The sequence below is a fragment of the Anser anser genome (genome assembly GCF_964211835.1).
Source record: "Anser anser genome assembly, chromosome: 4".
Taxonomy (NCBI): domain Eukaryota; kingdom Metazoa; phylum Chordata; class Aves; order Anseriformes; family Anatidae; genus Anser; species Anser anser.
Genome location: NC_139724.1, coordinates 21494697 through 21508009, shown reverse-complemented (window position 1 = coordinate 21508009; position 13313 = coordinate 21494697). Strand labels below are relative to the sequence as shown.

General features: G+C 39.4%; 1 protein-coding gene across 8 annotated transcripts in view; it reads right to left on the bottom strand.

Annotated features, from left to right (window-relative positions):
* LOC310898995 (claudin-22-like) overlaps positions 1-13313 on the bottom strand; it is a 57184-nt gene that overhangs the window by 28341 nt on the left and 15530 nt on the right. For 4 of the 8 annotated variants that reach the window (XR_014583898.1, XR_014583899.1, XR_014583900.1 and 1 more), the window contains exon 1: positions 4245-5151. The exons of 3 other annotated variants lie outside the window; for them this stretch is intronic. The gene's annotated coding sequence lies outside the window, so the exon portion shown is untranslated. Of the gene's footprint in view, positions 1-4244; positions 5152-9825; positions 11506-13313 lie in introns of those variants that run through there. One more of the 8 variants, XR_014583897.1, reaches the window with a different exon arrangement.

Here is a 13313-nt window from a genome sequence, read left to right as displayed (position 1 = left end):
ATTTCTCTTTCTTAGTTTTGGAAGGCTGTAGCAGAGCTCTGTTCTTTTAAGGACATCACATAAGTATTCAAATGTAAAAATTCTCAGATTCTAGCAAGTCTTCAACCTGAGGCATGGGCTTACATATGGCAAGTATAGCAAATTCTAATTTCCATTGCCATATTATTTACATTTTTAAAAGTCAAACCGGACAGTCATCAAAATTATGTTAGGGGCTCAACAATAACAAGATGCATGTTGTACAAGGTTGTGGTGGCATTTTAAAAATTACTTTATCTGTGCAAGAGAGGACTTTTTTATGCTTATGCTGCTATTGTGTCAAAGTATTCAATTTCTAGAAGGCTAGAATCATTTACTGTAACATAAACTATCCCTGACTTGCTAGATTTACCTCTATTTAAGTAAGATTTGTTCTTTTAAACAAATCACATAAAAAGTTATTCACATATACAATGTTTTCTGTTGTTCCATATACTAATATCTTTTAATACGAATACAATTTTGAAACAAGTAAAATATAAAAGTGTATTACTACCTGACCACAGGTTTGCAGAAAGGGATGAACAACAGTTCCAGACAGTTTCCCCATGGATAAATTCCCTCTCCACTTAAACGTGAGACATTTAAGGGGGTTATTTCCAGATGGTTTAAGTGTATTCGTAAAGCAAACCACTTGGTTACATACCTCAGAGAAAGTTACAACAGACTATTGATTAACATTATACTTAACTCTTATGTTACTTCTCTTGTGTTATGACCTGAGCTGACAAGTGTTTTCAAAGATTGAGTTTTCAATTAAATGCAGCTTGAGTTCTTCAGCCTCCAAGTGACGTGCTGCAAAACATCCTTATTACACAGCTTACAAACATTTTAACACTACTGCAATAATGTACTACAACTTGATTGTTATTGCTCTAACATAAGAAACAGCATATGGTTCCTGACAGACTATTCTGTTTATTTCATTCTTACAGCTGTTGTGGAAGCAAATAGAAATTTTAGGTAGACCTCTCCAAACCTTAATTGGTTTCTGTATGCATAGCTATTTATGCTAAAAGCTTTCATTTAAACAAATACCTTAGTGCAGTTAGCACAACGCAAAAGCAATTGAGAGTCATTTGCCATTTGTTTCTCCGTTCATTATACAACTACTCTGATCCTAGGGACAAATGGAGCAGTGCTGGGAGACATGCTATGACAGCGTACAAAATTCTAGTGCCTGGTCCTGAAGGACTTTCAGACAAAAAAAAAAAAAAAAAGTTTAAAACTTTCAGTAATAGTTACCCTGCAGGCCTGATGAAAAGAGCCACATCTAAGTAATATTATTGCAGAAGTTCACTGAGACTCCGACCAATGCAAAATAAAACTAGATGCTGTACTAAGTAACAGCACTTGCCTCAGCTTTCTTTCTCTGCTCTTAACCAGGGTCCCCATCCTTCCCAGGAGCACAGCCAATCATCAGATGGGAAGCCTGGGGCTAGATAAAAAAATGCACTCATTCTCCTCAGCTTTATGACAGCTTTTAAACAGACAGTTGCTTGAAACTGCTTTCAATTTTGGAACATTAAAAATGGCCCCAGCAAAGACAGATCTGTGAGTTAGACACAGAAGACTGCCAGCAGTGAGAAACAAGTTGTCAATGAAATTTACTACCTCCCCATCTGATGGAAGCTAACACATCTTCTCAGACAGTAACAAATGCATGAAAATATGCTTTAGTCCAACAAAAAGTTTATTTTGTCACATCTGGAAAGAATATAGAATTGTCCCTTTCCCAACCCGCAAATAAAGGAAGCAGCCTGGTAGTACAGGTAGACCAAATTCATGCCTGAAGTACCAGCTTCTGGAGTCCTAGAATTGCATCCAAACCTGAGCTTCCAGTTTTCCATCATCAAATACATCAGTGCAGGCCTGAATCTGCAGAAAGCCTAATTCAATTGCTCTGGCAAACACAATTCACTTCTTGACTATTCATGGGTTGTAACCTCACAACTCATTGCTAGACACACACAACTCGTGTGCCTCTCAACCCCCAGCTGTACAGACACAGTGGGCTCCCCCCAGACAGTTGCTATACAGTCTGTATATCATGCTTATCTACCATAAAGCCTACTTGCTATTGTTCCTAGCAGCTCTCTGAGGGAACATCTGGAAACACAGCGGGGGCTCAGTGCTTGGTATATAACCAAGTTTTTAGGACAGCACAGTCTGATGAATTTGAGCATGTCCAGCAAGGATTCTGAGTGCGCTTGTTGTCTGCACATGTCTAACAAGCAAGTAAATCCTATGAGCACACAACGTGTGCCGCCGAGACAGTAATATTCATGGCCAAGAAGAATAAGCATGCCTCACATTTCTATTAGTAATGTATTATCTTGCTGTAAATATTGACTTTGCTGTAGTTTAGAACTCTAACTGTAAATTAATGGAAAGCTTATGGGAACATAAGGAGACTATGCTCTTAATGATCTTAATAGTACCTTTCAGCACACCAATGGGAATTATGGGGAGATGCATTTTGAGATATTATTTCTAGTGCCATTACAGCCTTAAGACACACAGATAAAAGTGTAAGATGACATCAATATGCTTAAGGAGGATTTTAGTGACTTTTTTAATAACTTCTTAATCACAGAAGTGCTTCTAATGCAATTGTTTCCAGCATGTAATTCAAACTGAAAGTTAACGTTTAACAGGAATAGATGTAATAAAACAGTTTTAGAAGGATTTCTTGTTAGAATATCTGTTTCTTCAATTAGCAGAAGCTAATGTTTTAATATTGAACACTGTCACTGCAGAAAATGAAAGCTCTGAATGTTTCGAAGATAAGCAACACTGCTTCTTCCTTCAGCCCATTTTGCGACGGAAACTAACCACTTTCTGATACATGCCACTTAAAAATGCTGAGGGTGACAAGAGATAAAACTCACACTTACAAGTTATTAGAAGAGCAGCAGCTCAGAACATTTTTACACTGAGACAAAAATATGTAATAGCTACAGAGAGACTATTCTGGTTTTGCAAAATAGACATCTATCCCAATCATTCTCTAAATGAGTTAAATGCTTCCACTTTAAGCAAAGAAACTTCTCAGTGGAAACAGGACAACCTACTAGAGCTCTGCTGGATCATGCACATGTTCAAAACGGTAGCTCCTGAGCTGACCTAAGGGCATTCCTCAAGTTAACCCTGTCCTGTGGAAGAGTTCCACAACAAAATTCAGCTCTTACCACCACACAGTATAATGTAAGTCTGCAAGACGTGTTCTGGGTCACCATCAGAGAACCATACTGATACTAAAAGGCCTCAGGTAATGTATAGATTTCCTCATAATTTCAGTATAAATACAATTAATTGGATTAAGAAATAAAATCTTGCACCATTTGGGTCTCTTTTTGAGGGGTGAAGCTAGTTGGAATTCTACAGGGGAAACAAAAAACAAACAAACAAACAAACAAACAAACTTCCTTGCTCACATTGATTGATGGGGTATATACCAACAGCCCTTTTAAATCCTCCAGTCCAGAGTCAGGTAGGCCTCCAAAGCAAGCAGGCTCTACAGTGAAGCACCTCAGCAGTAACAGCCAGCTTTGCAACTGTGCTGCCTGTAACCTCTCTGGAAAGCATTTTCAAGAGCCTCCAACACAGCCATTATAGGAAAGAAAGAAATCCATAAGCACTCATTCAATATACCTGCCTATCACCAGCCATTCTCATGAAGGGACAGACAGGGCACTATTTATGAAAACCAGGAAACAACTGGAAAAACACTGTCTCAGAAACAGAAATACCAAAATTATGCAGCACCAACTGCCCGGCTGTAGGCATGCACAGATCTTGCTACATCTTTCTTCAGGGAGGGAAAAGGTTAATTTGCAGGAAAGGCCATCGAAAACCTCAGCCAAGGAGCACTCCACACTTGCCTTTGTTCAATCTAATCTCTATCTGCAAACAGCAACTTTCCACACCAGTACTGCCATACAACTCCTGCCGGGCTGCGCAAAGAGGAGCCCCCGTCAGGAGCTAGCACGAGCACAACAAAAAACACAGCCTCCTTCACAGAGTGGAGCAAGGCCTTGCTGCAGCACTTCTCGCTCTGAAGTGCGACCCCCTCAGCTCTTGCATCCCTTGCTAAAGCCCACTGCAGAGCAAGTAGGTCTCAACTTCTCACAGCACAACCCCTCCTTAACCCCAGCCTTCCAGCTTTCAAACCACAGGCTATAAACAGCAGTTTCTGCTCTCACCTGGCTTCCTCCAGCTTTGTTTCTCCTTCAGGTCGCTGTTCACAAAGATCTTGTTATTTTCCTGAAGCCAAGCACCAACTGTCTGTCACCACATTGAGATTTTTCTCCTCCCTGCTCCCCTACCTTACCTCTCCTGCCGCAGCACCCAGCTGCAATCACTCCTCACCCCCAGGTGTAGCTGAGGGCTAATTAGGTATTTGGGCTCCTTTCTGCTAAGTCTGAAATTCCACCACAACTTGCCATCCCTATGGGGAAAAGAGGGCAGATTTAAATCCCTGTTATGTACAGAAGACATTCAGGAGCTTTTGGGTTGCTTTTTCACTTGAACAAAGCAGGAAACAGACTGCTTTTCACCACTGCAAATATCTGCGGCAGTTTAAGAAAGACATTTAGCTTTGCTTTGAGATGGATCCATATGTTTTAAAAATCTACAGGGATAAACTGAGATAGACTTGCTCGCTCCAGAAGAGCAAACAGTTCAAAATTTAGGCTGTTTTGCTGAGATCAAAGAGACACTATTCAAGTTAAACTGACTGTGACCTCTGTCCCTGAGATTGCAAATGAGTGTCCTGGTCACCTGGGTACACTCGCATGTGGGTACTTGGTCTTGACTAGGAATTCCATTCACGTGGGAGAAGTTTACAGTGAAGGGGTTATGTTCTTGCAGAAACTGCTGGGTTACCAAACCAGCACTTTCTACAAAGAAAGAGAGAGACAAACAATTTCCTTCCCCACCAAAAAAAAAAAAAAAAAAAAAAAGAGAGAGAGATTCTTGCCTTTACTGCAGCAAAGGTGAACATAGAGCATTCTCAACACCACACTTCAGCAGGCTCAGGAGCAAAGTGAGGAGCTGCTCCTCAGCCCAGCATGAAAGAACTCAACTGAATAGCCCCATTTTTAGTTTTTGCATGTAAAGAAAGTAACCTCTACAGCCTGGTTGTTAGATCTGCACAAGGGAAGATGTGGATTTCAGCCCCTCTTTTGGCAACTATCCTACACTAATAATTCATAAGAACTAGAATCCCCGTCTTCCCTTTTCTTTGGGAGTGCTCTCACCAGAAAATGACACTCATGGTTCTTGATCCAAAGCATATTTAATTATTCCATGCAAAACTTCACTAAAGGGAATTCAGTGAGCAGGAGACTGGAACACTTTATAGGCTGGCAATTAGGGCACTGCCTTTCAAATTCCTGCAAGCAGTGAATAAATGGACTTTGTGTACCTATTGCCTGCATGAATGCTCTAATCATTAAGCTCTCGGATAAACGAGGAGAGGGTATAGGCCACTCTTACCTCTTACCAGCCTAAGATAAATAAAACTTTTCTATCTCAATGTCCTTTTAAACACAAACAAAAAATACCCATAACATGTCAACCCACCAAGGAGCAAAACGTTCTCTACCTGACCCTTCAGGCTGGACTGTGGAATGGGCCACTACCACGTATGGTCACCTGGACACCAACACCCACTGAATAACTGTCCCTTCCAGAGACACCCGGCGCTGGGCTACCCACTTCTCTTCCTGGGCTGGTGTCCAGTTTAAACTGAGCTCTCCAGCACCATCAAGTCTGAGACGCCCCTGGGCATACCACATGGCTGGAGGGAACTCTATTAGCAGAGAAGTGATTACAGATCCTTTCATGCAAAATTGCATCAGGGTGTACATTTTAACGTTACAAACATACATACCGATTAAATCCATTTGTGGATCTAACCTTTAGTCCTTTCAAAAACAAAATTAACCATAGAACCTACTTTCTCTTTCCCATCTAACCTGGGAATAAAAGAGACAATAAGCTCACAGCAAGGCCACAAACCAGTCTGGAAATAAAAAAGACAGAAAGTCAATTTGCTTAACACCTACCCTAGTCAAATGAACCCCAAGTTTGTTGTGCATTTATCCTTAAAGCACATTCAACAATAGGGCAACAAGATGCTGAAATGCTCAAAGGCAAACCTGTTCTGGTATAATCGGTTTATGCACATGCACAGTGTGCTGTTCATTGTATGCCTAATACAAACCCCTTCTCTGTGCTAGAAGACAGAAGGGCTGTGGAGGTTTACTGGTCACGAAAGCGAATTCTTGCTGTATGTCACCATATAAGCTAGTAAATGTGTCATGAAGCCATACCCTTACATTATAATGCAGGTTAAATCAAAACCATACCAAGATACATCTTTAAAACAATGCAATCTATATATTCATAGCATAGCTTCTCAGACACTGAAAATATGGGCTAAATGTTAGTTTCAAATATGTGCAGCAGGCTCCTTGACTAACATTTGACTGTCAATAAAGAGATTACTGTAGGATTAAGCCTTACCTTGGGAGATAGAGAAGAAACAAATCTCTAATTATCTCTACTCTTGTACTCCGGCCATGATTTCTGTTTCTCTGGGGAAAAATAAGCTTTGTGTTGTCTTAAGTTTAATGTGTGTATTCTTTCAGTTAGTTTTAATATATTTTAAAGTATTAATAAGGTAACTTCTCACTTTTATTTTCTCATCTTTACATGTATTTTTAATAGGAATATTTTTGTAATTGTTCTTGCAGCATATACACTTATTGATGCTAACCAGCCTTGTTCTATACATTTTACCCTATATCCTGATCTTCCCTTTCAAGAATGACCTAAAACACCTGAACCACCACAGAAGAAGGAATTTTGGATTTGTAATCAAACAGTTTACCTTTTGTTACTAATTAACTAAACTACTGACAAATATTTGCAAAGCAAACTCTGTTTGTTAATGACTAAACACCAGCATGAACAGAAGTAACCTTCCTCATTTTGAGAGGAATGCCATTCAAATACCATCTTACTCTTTCTCCTACAGACAAAGCTGAAGTTGGAATTAAAATAAGTGAGAACAAAAAAAAGAAGTCTTGATCTAGAAAAATTATATCATGGTTCTGCTGAGTGGAGTGAAGAGGGAAGGAAAATTAAGGACATACTTTCTAATAACATGAGAGAAAACAACCCAGTATGCAACTGAGGGAGAGAAGGAGAAATTAATGGTGGAAGAGAACTACAGTTTAAAGTAAGAAAAGCACAGCAGAGTGCTTTCGGTAAATTTGGTGAGGAGGAAAGAGAAGGATGAACGAATAGAATGTGGTAGAATGATGATAAGAAAAGGTGTATAGAAATGAGGGTGACTGACCAGATGTCACAGGGAGGTAAAGGAAGGGAGCAAGGGAAAAGCATGAAGTAGACATGAGAAAGAAATACAAATTGTTCAGTGAGAAGGAAAACCATGATAATTACTGATGCTGCAGATGCAGAAGAAATGAAAATTACCAGGAAAAAATCACTAGACTGTACCACAAAACAGGAGATAGAAACGGAAAACAAAAACATGAGAAAAAAAAATCAGGCTCTTTGTTATTTCTTCATTTGTATTAAATCTAATTTAAACTACAACACTTCTGTTTGACTTAGAGGAAGTCAGGAAAGCTCTACAAAATATTTTCTTTCCCTGGAAAGTGAATGTCCAACTCACTTTTCCTGAAATGTTCCTATTCTGTTAGGAAAAGCAGAACAAAATGTGTTATTCTGAGTTACACTGAATTGGTGTTAAGTTTGCCTAACCAATCAAAAAGACTCCTTATGGGTTAATCTGTAACTAAACTTTTCCTGTATGAATTGTTGTAGGGTTTCTGGGAAGTTATTGTTCAACAATCACATTCTTTTCAATGAACTAACTTTCCAGGAGGCTGCAATCCTGCAGCCTCCCATCTGCTAAAACTGTTAGATTAGACACTATTTGCAGGAAAAACATTATGTCATGGGACACTTGGCCTAAACAGGCACCTAGTCTAAAGACAAAAATGGGAAGGAGGCACAGAAGTGTTTCTTGCATAGAGCTCCCTCTTCCCATTTGTACTCATTTTTTGCACTCTCATGATTGTCTTTCAATTTCCAGTCCTCACCTCCTCTCACATCCAAAGTTACTTCTAAGCTCCATGCTTTATCTCTTACCATTACTTCCACATCTCTTTCCACATCACCCCTTTTGCTCTCCCACCCAATCTTTATTTACTAGACACTCTGCCTGCTACGAAGACTAGAATGTCTGCTGTGAAAGGTTATATGCTCCCCTTGTTATTTTGGGCACATCTGCCTGTCCAGGTATCTTCATTCTCAGGTGGCTGTCACTCAGACGCTTTCCATGAGCCCAGAAAACAAGTTTCTTAGCCAGTGCTAGTTAAGGGGTCAGCTGAGGATGTGAGTGTGCTTGTAATACATGAAGCTCTTGGTGTGTGCTGGCACAAGAAATACATATTTATAAGTCACACACACATACACAAAGACAGCACCAACAAAGACTCAAGCATATAAAAGAGAACATTTTTCAATTACGTGTTGTGATGTGTATGCCCAGGGGTTTAACACATATGTGTGTGTATGTGATAGGTGTGCTGATGCTAAGAAATGTTTTCAGTTCTTGCTGATCTTTTCCTTACCCCTAGGACTTGTTATAGAAGAAAACATATTTCCAAAAATATATTACAAAAAATACAGCAAGATAGTAGTTTTGGTAACAGGCATTTAAGAAGTACAAAAGCAATTCAATCTTGTATCACAGTTCAATTGTAACTACAGTTCTTCTGGCTTCTTTAAAGACATCAACTTTATGTATTTTACAGAATAAATAAGCTTATATGCAAAATTAATTGCTATGTGTCACAAATTTGTAAAACTTTTTAGCCTTTCCTTCTGTAATCAACTAACCTCACTGATTAGTCACACAGGACAAAAACCTTTTCAAAGCTTCCCTCCAAAGAACATTTGTGTCTGAATTATGACAGACCTAAAAAATGAACTAGTCAAATGTTTTCCAAATCCTGAGTAAATCGGCTTTGTGTTGAGATGAGTTGTCTTCCTCCCCCACAAAGGAATTTCAAAGGTGTGAGTTACTCAATGCACTTGTATTTTTCAACAGAAATAACAGATGTTCTCAAGTTTCTCCAAGCTGTGACTCCAACTGTTGTGCTGAAAAAAGTCATGACCCAGCTCCTACAAACATATTAAAACTGATTTTATTTCGCCTTACATTTTATTAGCCAGTTGCTCTGTCTATTTATACTATTAAACATGAAGCTTTCAACGACAAAGGGACTCATCACACACTAATTGAAACCAATGTCAGCACTCCAACTGGGTGCCAGAGTCCTTTACAAACATTGGCAAGCATACCCAGTAAACTCAAATTTTTAAAAGTCCAGTCTTTGCATAATTTTGAATGCCTTGAGGTAGTCAGAATACCAAAATAATAGGCATGGGAGCCAAAGCAGTTTGTCAGGGAGCTGTCCCTTCCTAGTTATACCCCAAAACTATAAGAATGGAACTGCCCTCTCTATTTTAGAACAGTGGTATTATTAGATGCCTGCTTGTATAAAACACGCATAACTCAATGATGCAAACATAGGATAAAGCTCACGAACTGTTAATTGAGAATGAGCCCAGGGCAGGGCATGACTCAATCCAGTTCACAGTGGACAAGTGAACCTGTAAAAATACACAACAATCATTTGCAAGTACTCCTTAGTCCATCTCATCTCCTACCTGTGAGCTTGACAAGAGGTAGCACATGACGTGCAGCTTCTGAATTAGGCATCTAGCACACCTTACGGAAATGGTAACAGCTGAGCTTGTTCTAAAACCTCTTCACCATGGGAGCACTCATGTCAATTTTTCTCTCCCCACCTGTCAATATTCACAAAACTTGTAGGGTTTCAAGTGTCTTTGATATGTAAAAACAATTTTCCTCTTAAGCTTGGCTGAAAACAGTCCATAGATTCAAAACTTGTTATGAACAAATTGATAGACCAAGACTTGAAACCAGGTAAAATAGCTGTATTGCACAAAATTAACGTGCCCCATGCTGAATGCATAAAAATTGCTTGACTGACAGGTCCTACAATGTAATTACCATGGTGAAATCATTAACTAGTACCACGTTAACTCTGTGGAGCTCTGCAAACAAAGATTCTCTTTTAGTTTGCCAGTAAACTAAGAGAACAGTATCTTTCTCTTCAGGATGTGCAGGTTGCAATATTAAAGAATTTGTTATCCCAGTCAGACAGGTCTATCACAGCACAGTCTTCACTCAAAATCTCTGTTGATAACACCAGTCATTTGTTAGAGCCATATTCATAATCCCAAGAAACTGTCTTAAGAACAATACAAGTTGCACTTGTTGCTTTAGGAGAGATCAGGTGATTAAAAGCAACAAAAATTATTATTTTTCTCTCTTTCATAGCAAATTGCACAAATTTTAGTTTAATAAAGCCAAAGAAAGAATCAGTCTGTCTCCTTACAGCACTGTCTCAGTTGAAATATAATTTTGAAGAATACAAAATGTTTTGATTGCTGACAATTGAACTGATTTTATACAAAATAATTTCTGTGCTGCCTTGTTTTCTACACACAATAGATAATTGTTCAGGGCCCCAGCTTGCTAAACATTCATGCCTCTGAGACTTTTGCACATAAAGAAGGAGGGAGCCTTCCTTACCTTTAGTCAGAGAGGTTTTGTCTGTGTATGGTTTATTCATATAGAGCATGTATTATTTGAATGGTTCAAGTCAAAGCCCTTTTATTATGAACCTACTAGAATCAATACTTCAGATCCGGATAATTAACAAGGTTTGCAGCTAGCAAATCAAGTCTTCCTGAATAACGAAGACTAAATATATAGTAGTGGTTATTGGGTGTATAACCCACCCTTTAAAAGCATAAATATCCTGAAACTTCATGGCCTACCACAATAATTAACCAAACTTAGTAGACAACTAAAGAGACATTTTTTTATCAGAACTTTTGTTCCTGGGTGTTAAAGACAATTTTGCCTTTCATTACATGTGTGGAGATATCACTTAGCACTGTATTAACAATTGTACTGAGAATTGTGCTGAGAATTGTACTGCAATCACTGAGAATCAGGCTTTTGACACTGTATCCCATAACATCCTCACAAAGAAGCTGATGAAGTATGGGCTGGATGAGCAAACACTGAAGTGGATCAAAAACTCTCCGAATGGATGGGACCACAGAGTGGTTGGTCAGTGGTGCAAAGTCTAGCTGGAGCCCAGTAACCGGCGGTGTGTTCCAGGTCAATACTGGGTCCAGTCACGTTGAACATCTTCATTAGTGACCTGGATGTTGGGGCGGTGTATCCTCGGTAAGTCTGCAGACAACATGTAACTGGAAGGAGGGGCTGATACACCAGAAGCTCGTGCTGCCATCCAGAGGGACCTGGACAGACAGAAGAAGTGGGCTGGCAGGAAGCTCATGTAGTTCAGCAAAGGGAAGTGCAGAGACCTGTGCCTGGGGAGGAACAGCCCCAGGCACCAGCAGATGCTGTTCATTGTGAACTGGACTGAGTTAGGCCCTGCACTGGGCTCGTTCTCAATTAACAGTCCGTGAGCTTTATCCTATGGTCGCGTCACTGAGTCATGTGTGTTTTTATTCAAGTAGGAATCTGACTACTTACTTATTAAAAAGGCACACCTAACATACTCCTGCAGTGTAACTAGAAAAGGACAGATACTTGACCAACTGATTTCGTTCGTGCACCCAATATAATATTCATAATATTTGGTATTATGGATACCTCAGTATGTTAGGTACTATGCAAAGACTAGATATCTTTCAGCTGAAGGCATTAGGAGGGAATAAAGTCATAGAAATCATAGAAAGAAGGCAGGCTTACTGCAGGGAGCTGTGACGTAACAAACAACTATACAGAAACCAGGTTTCATTTGTTTGCTTCCCACACAACATCTCTTTTATGTAGGCTGCCATACAGAACAAAACAAATGTCCTTCATAAACTCTAGTGTGTTACATCAATAGAGCCATCTTTATCAACTGTACTCGTAATCTTGCCAAAGAACAATATGAAAGTTGTTTGACAAGACCTGCTTTTTCTGAATAAAACAGGCATTTCATGGTCATGAATGAAAATGTGATATTCTAGCTCCTAAATATTGAAAACGTGTAGATCTCCCAGTTCCCTAGCTCTCTGGTCACCTCTCAGTGATGACTTAAGTCTCTAAAAATCTTGAATGGCATACCCTGGTTATTAACCTATATTCTGCTCCACTCTCATCACTTGCAGTTGCTTTTCAGAAGGTATAGCTTACAACACAATATTCACTTTACCTACACGAGAGATAATAAAATTGAAACATTTCCAAAACGAACAGAAACAACCAACCACTTCATATTAGCTCTTCATAAAACAGAATTATGCAGAACAGCATGCAACCCCATTCTGAAGACAAAAATTAAAAGCAGATGTGGCCACTGTTTGTCCAGTCAGCATTGTGGATGAATACAACTGTGATGCTGGTGGGGGACCTATAAAAACCACCACTGTGCTCCTATCCCACCATCCTCGGCATGATCCTCACTGAGTGAGACAAACGGGGTGACTGTGAGACCTCAGGGTGCAGCCTGGTGATACTACTAAGTCAGTAATGGTCATATGCCACAAAAGGCACAGTCCAGCCTCCCTTTTTCTCTCTTAGCCCCTATGGCAGATTTGTTCCTGGAATCAACAGACGTAAGAGACTTCAATAAGGCAAATTAAACATCCTATGTTGGAGCTATTTTTGGAAGTTATCGACAGATTTGCAACCAAGACAATTTAATTTGCTTTGGTTTTATTATTAATTTTTAAAATTTAAAATTCCTGCACCTAAAAACTACCCACATTTTAGCTTGCACTTTACAGACAAAACAATGAGGCTCTTTTGTCTCGGAAGTGCTTATTATTTATTATTTGGCTCACAGAGAGAAGATGAGCAATAAGAGAATGTGATGCTGGTTCATATGAAAGTGTCTAGCAAAACAGTTGTGTTTCTACGCTTAGGCTCTGACAAACCTAGGGGCAGAGAAGAGATGTTTGACAAAGCACAGGAAGATGGGCTTATGGGTATTTACAGAGATTTTGTGCTATGCGTAATCAGTAGCATGGGTGGAAGCCTGAAAAGTATGTGTACAACAGTGCTTTAAAAGACTGACATGATTTATATAATGGCAGCGACAGACTACTTCTTG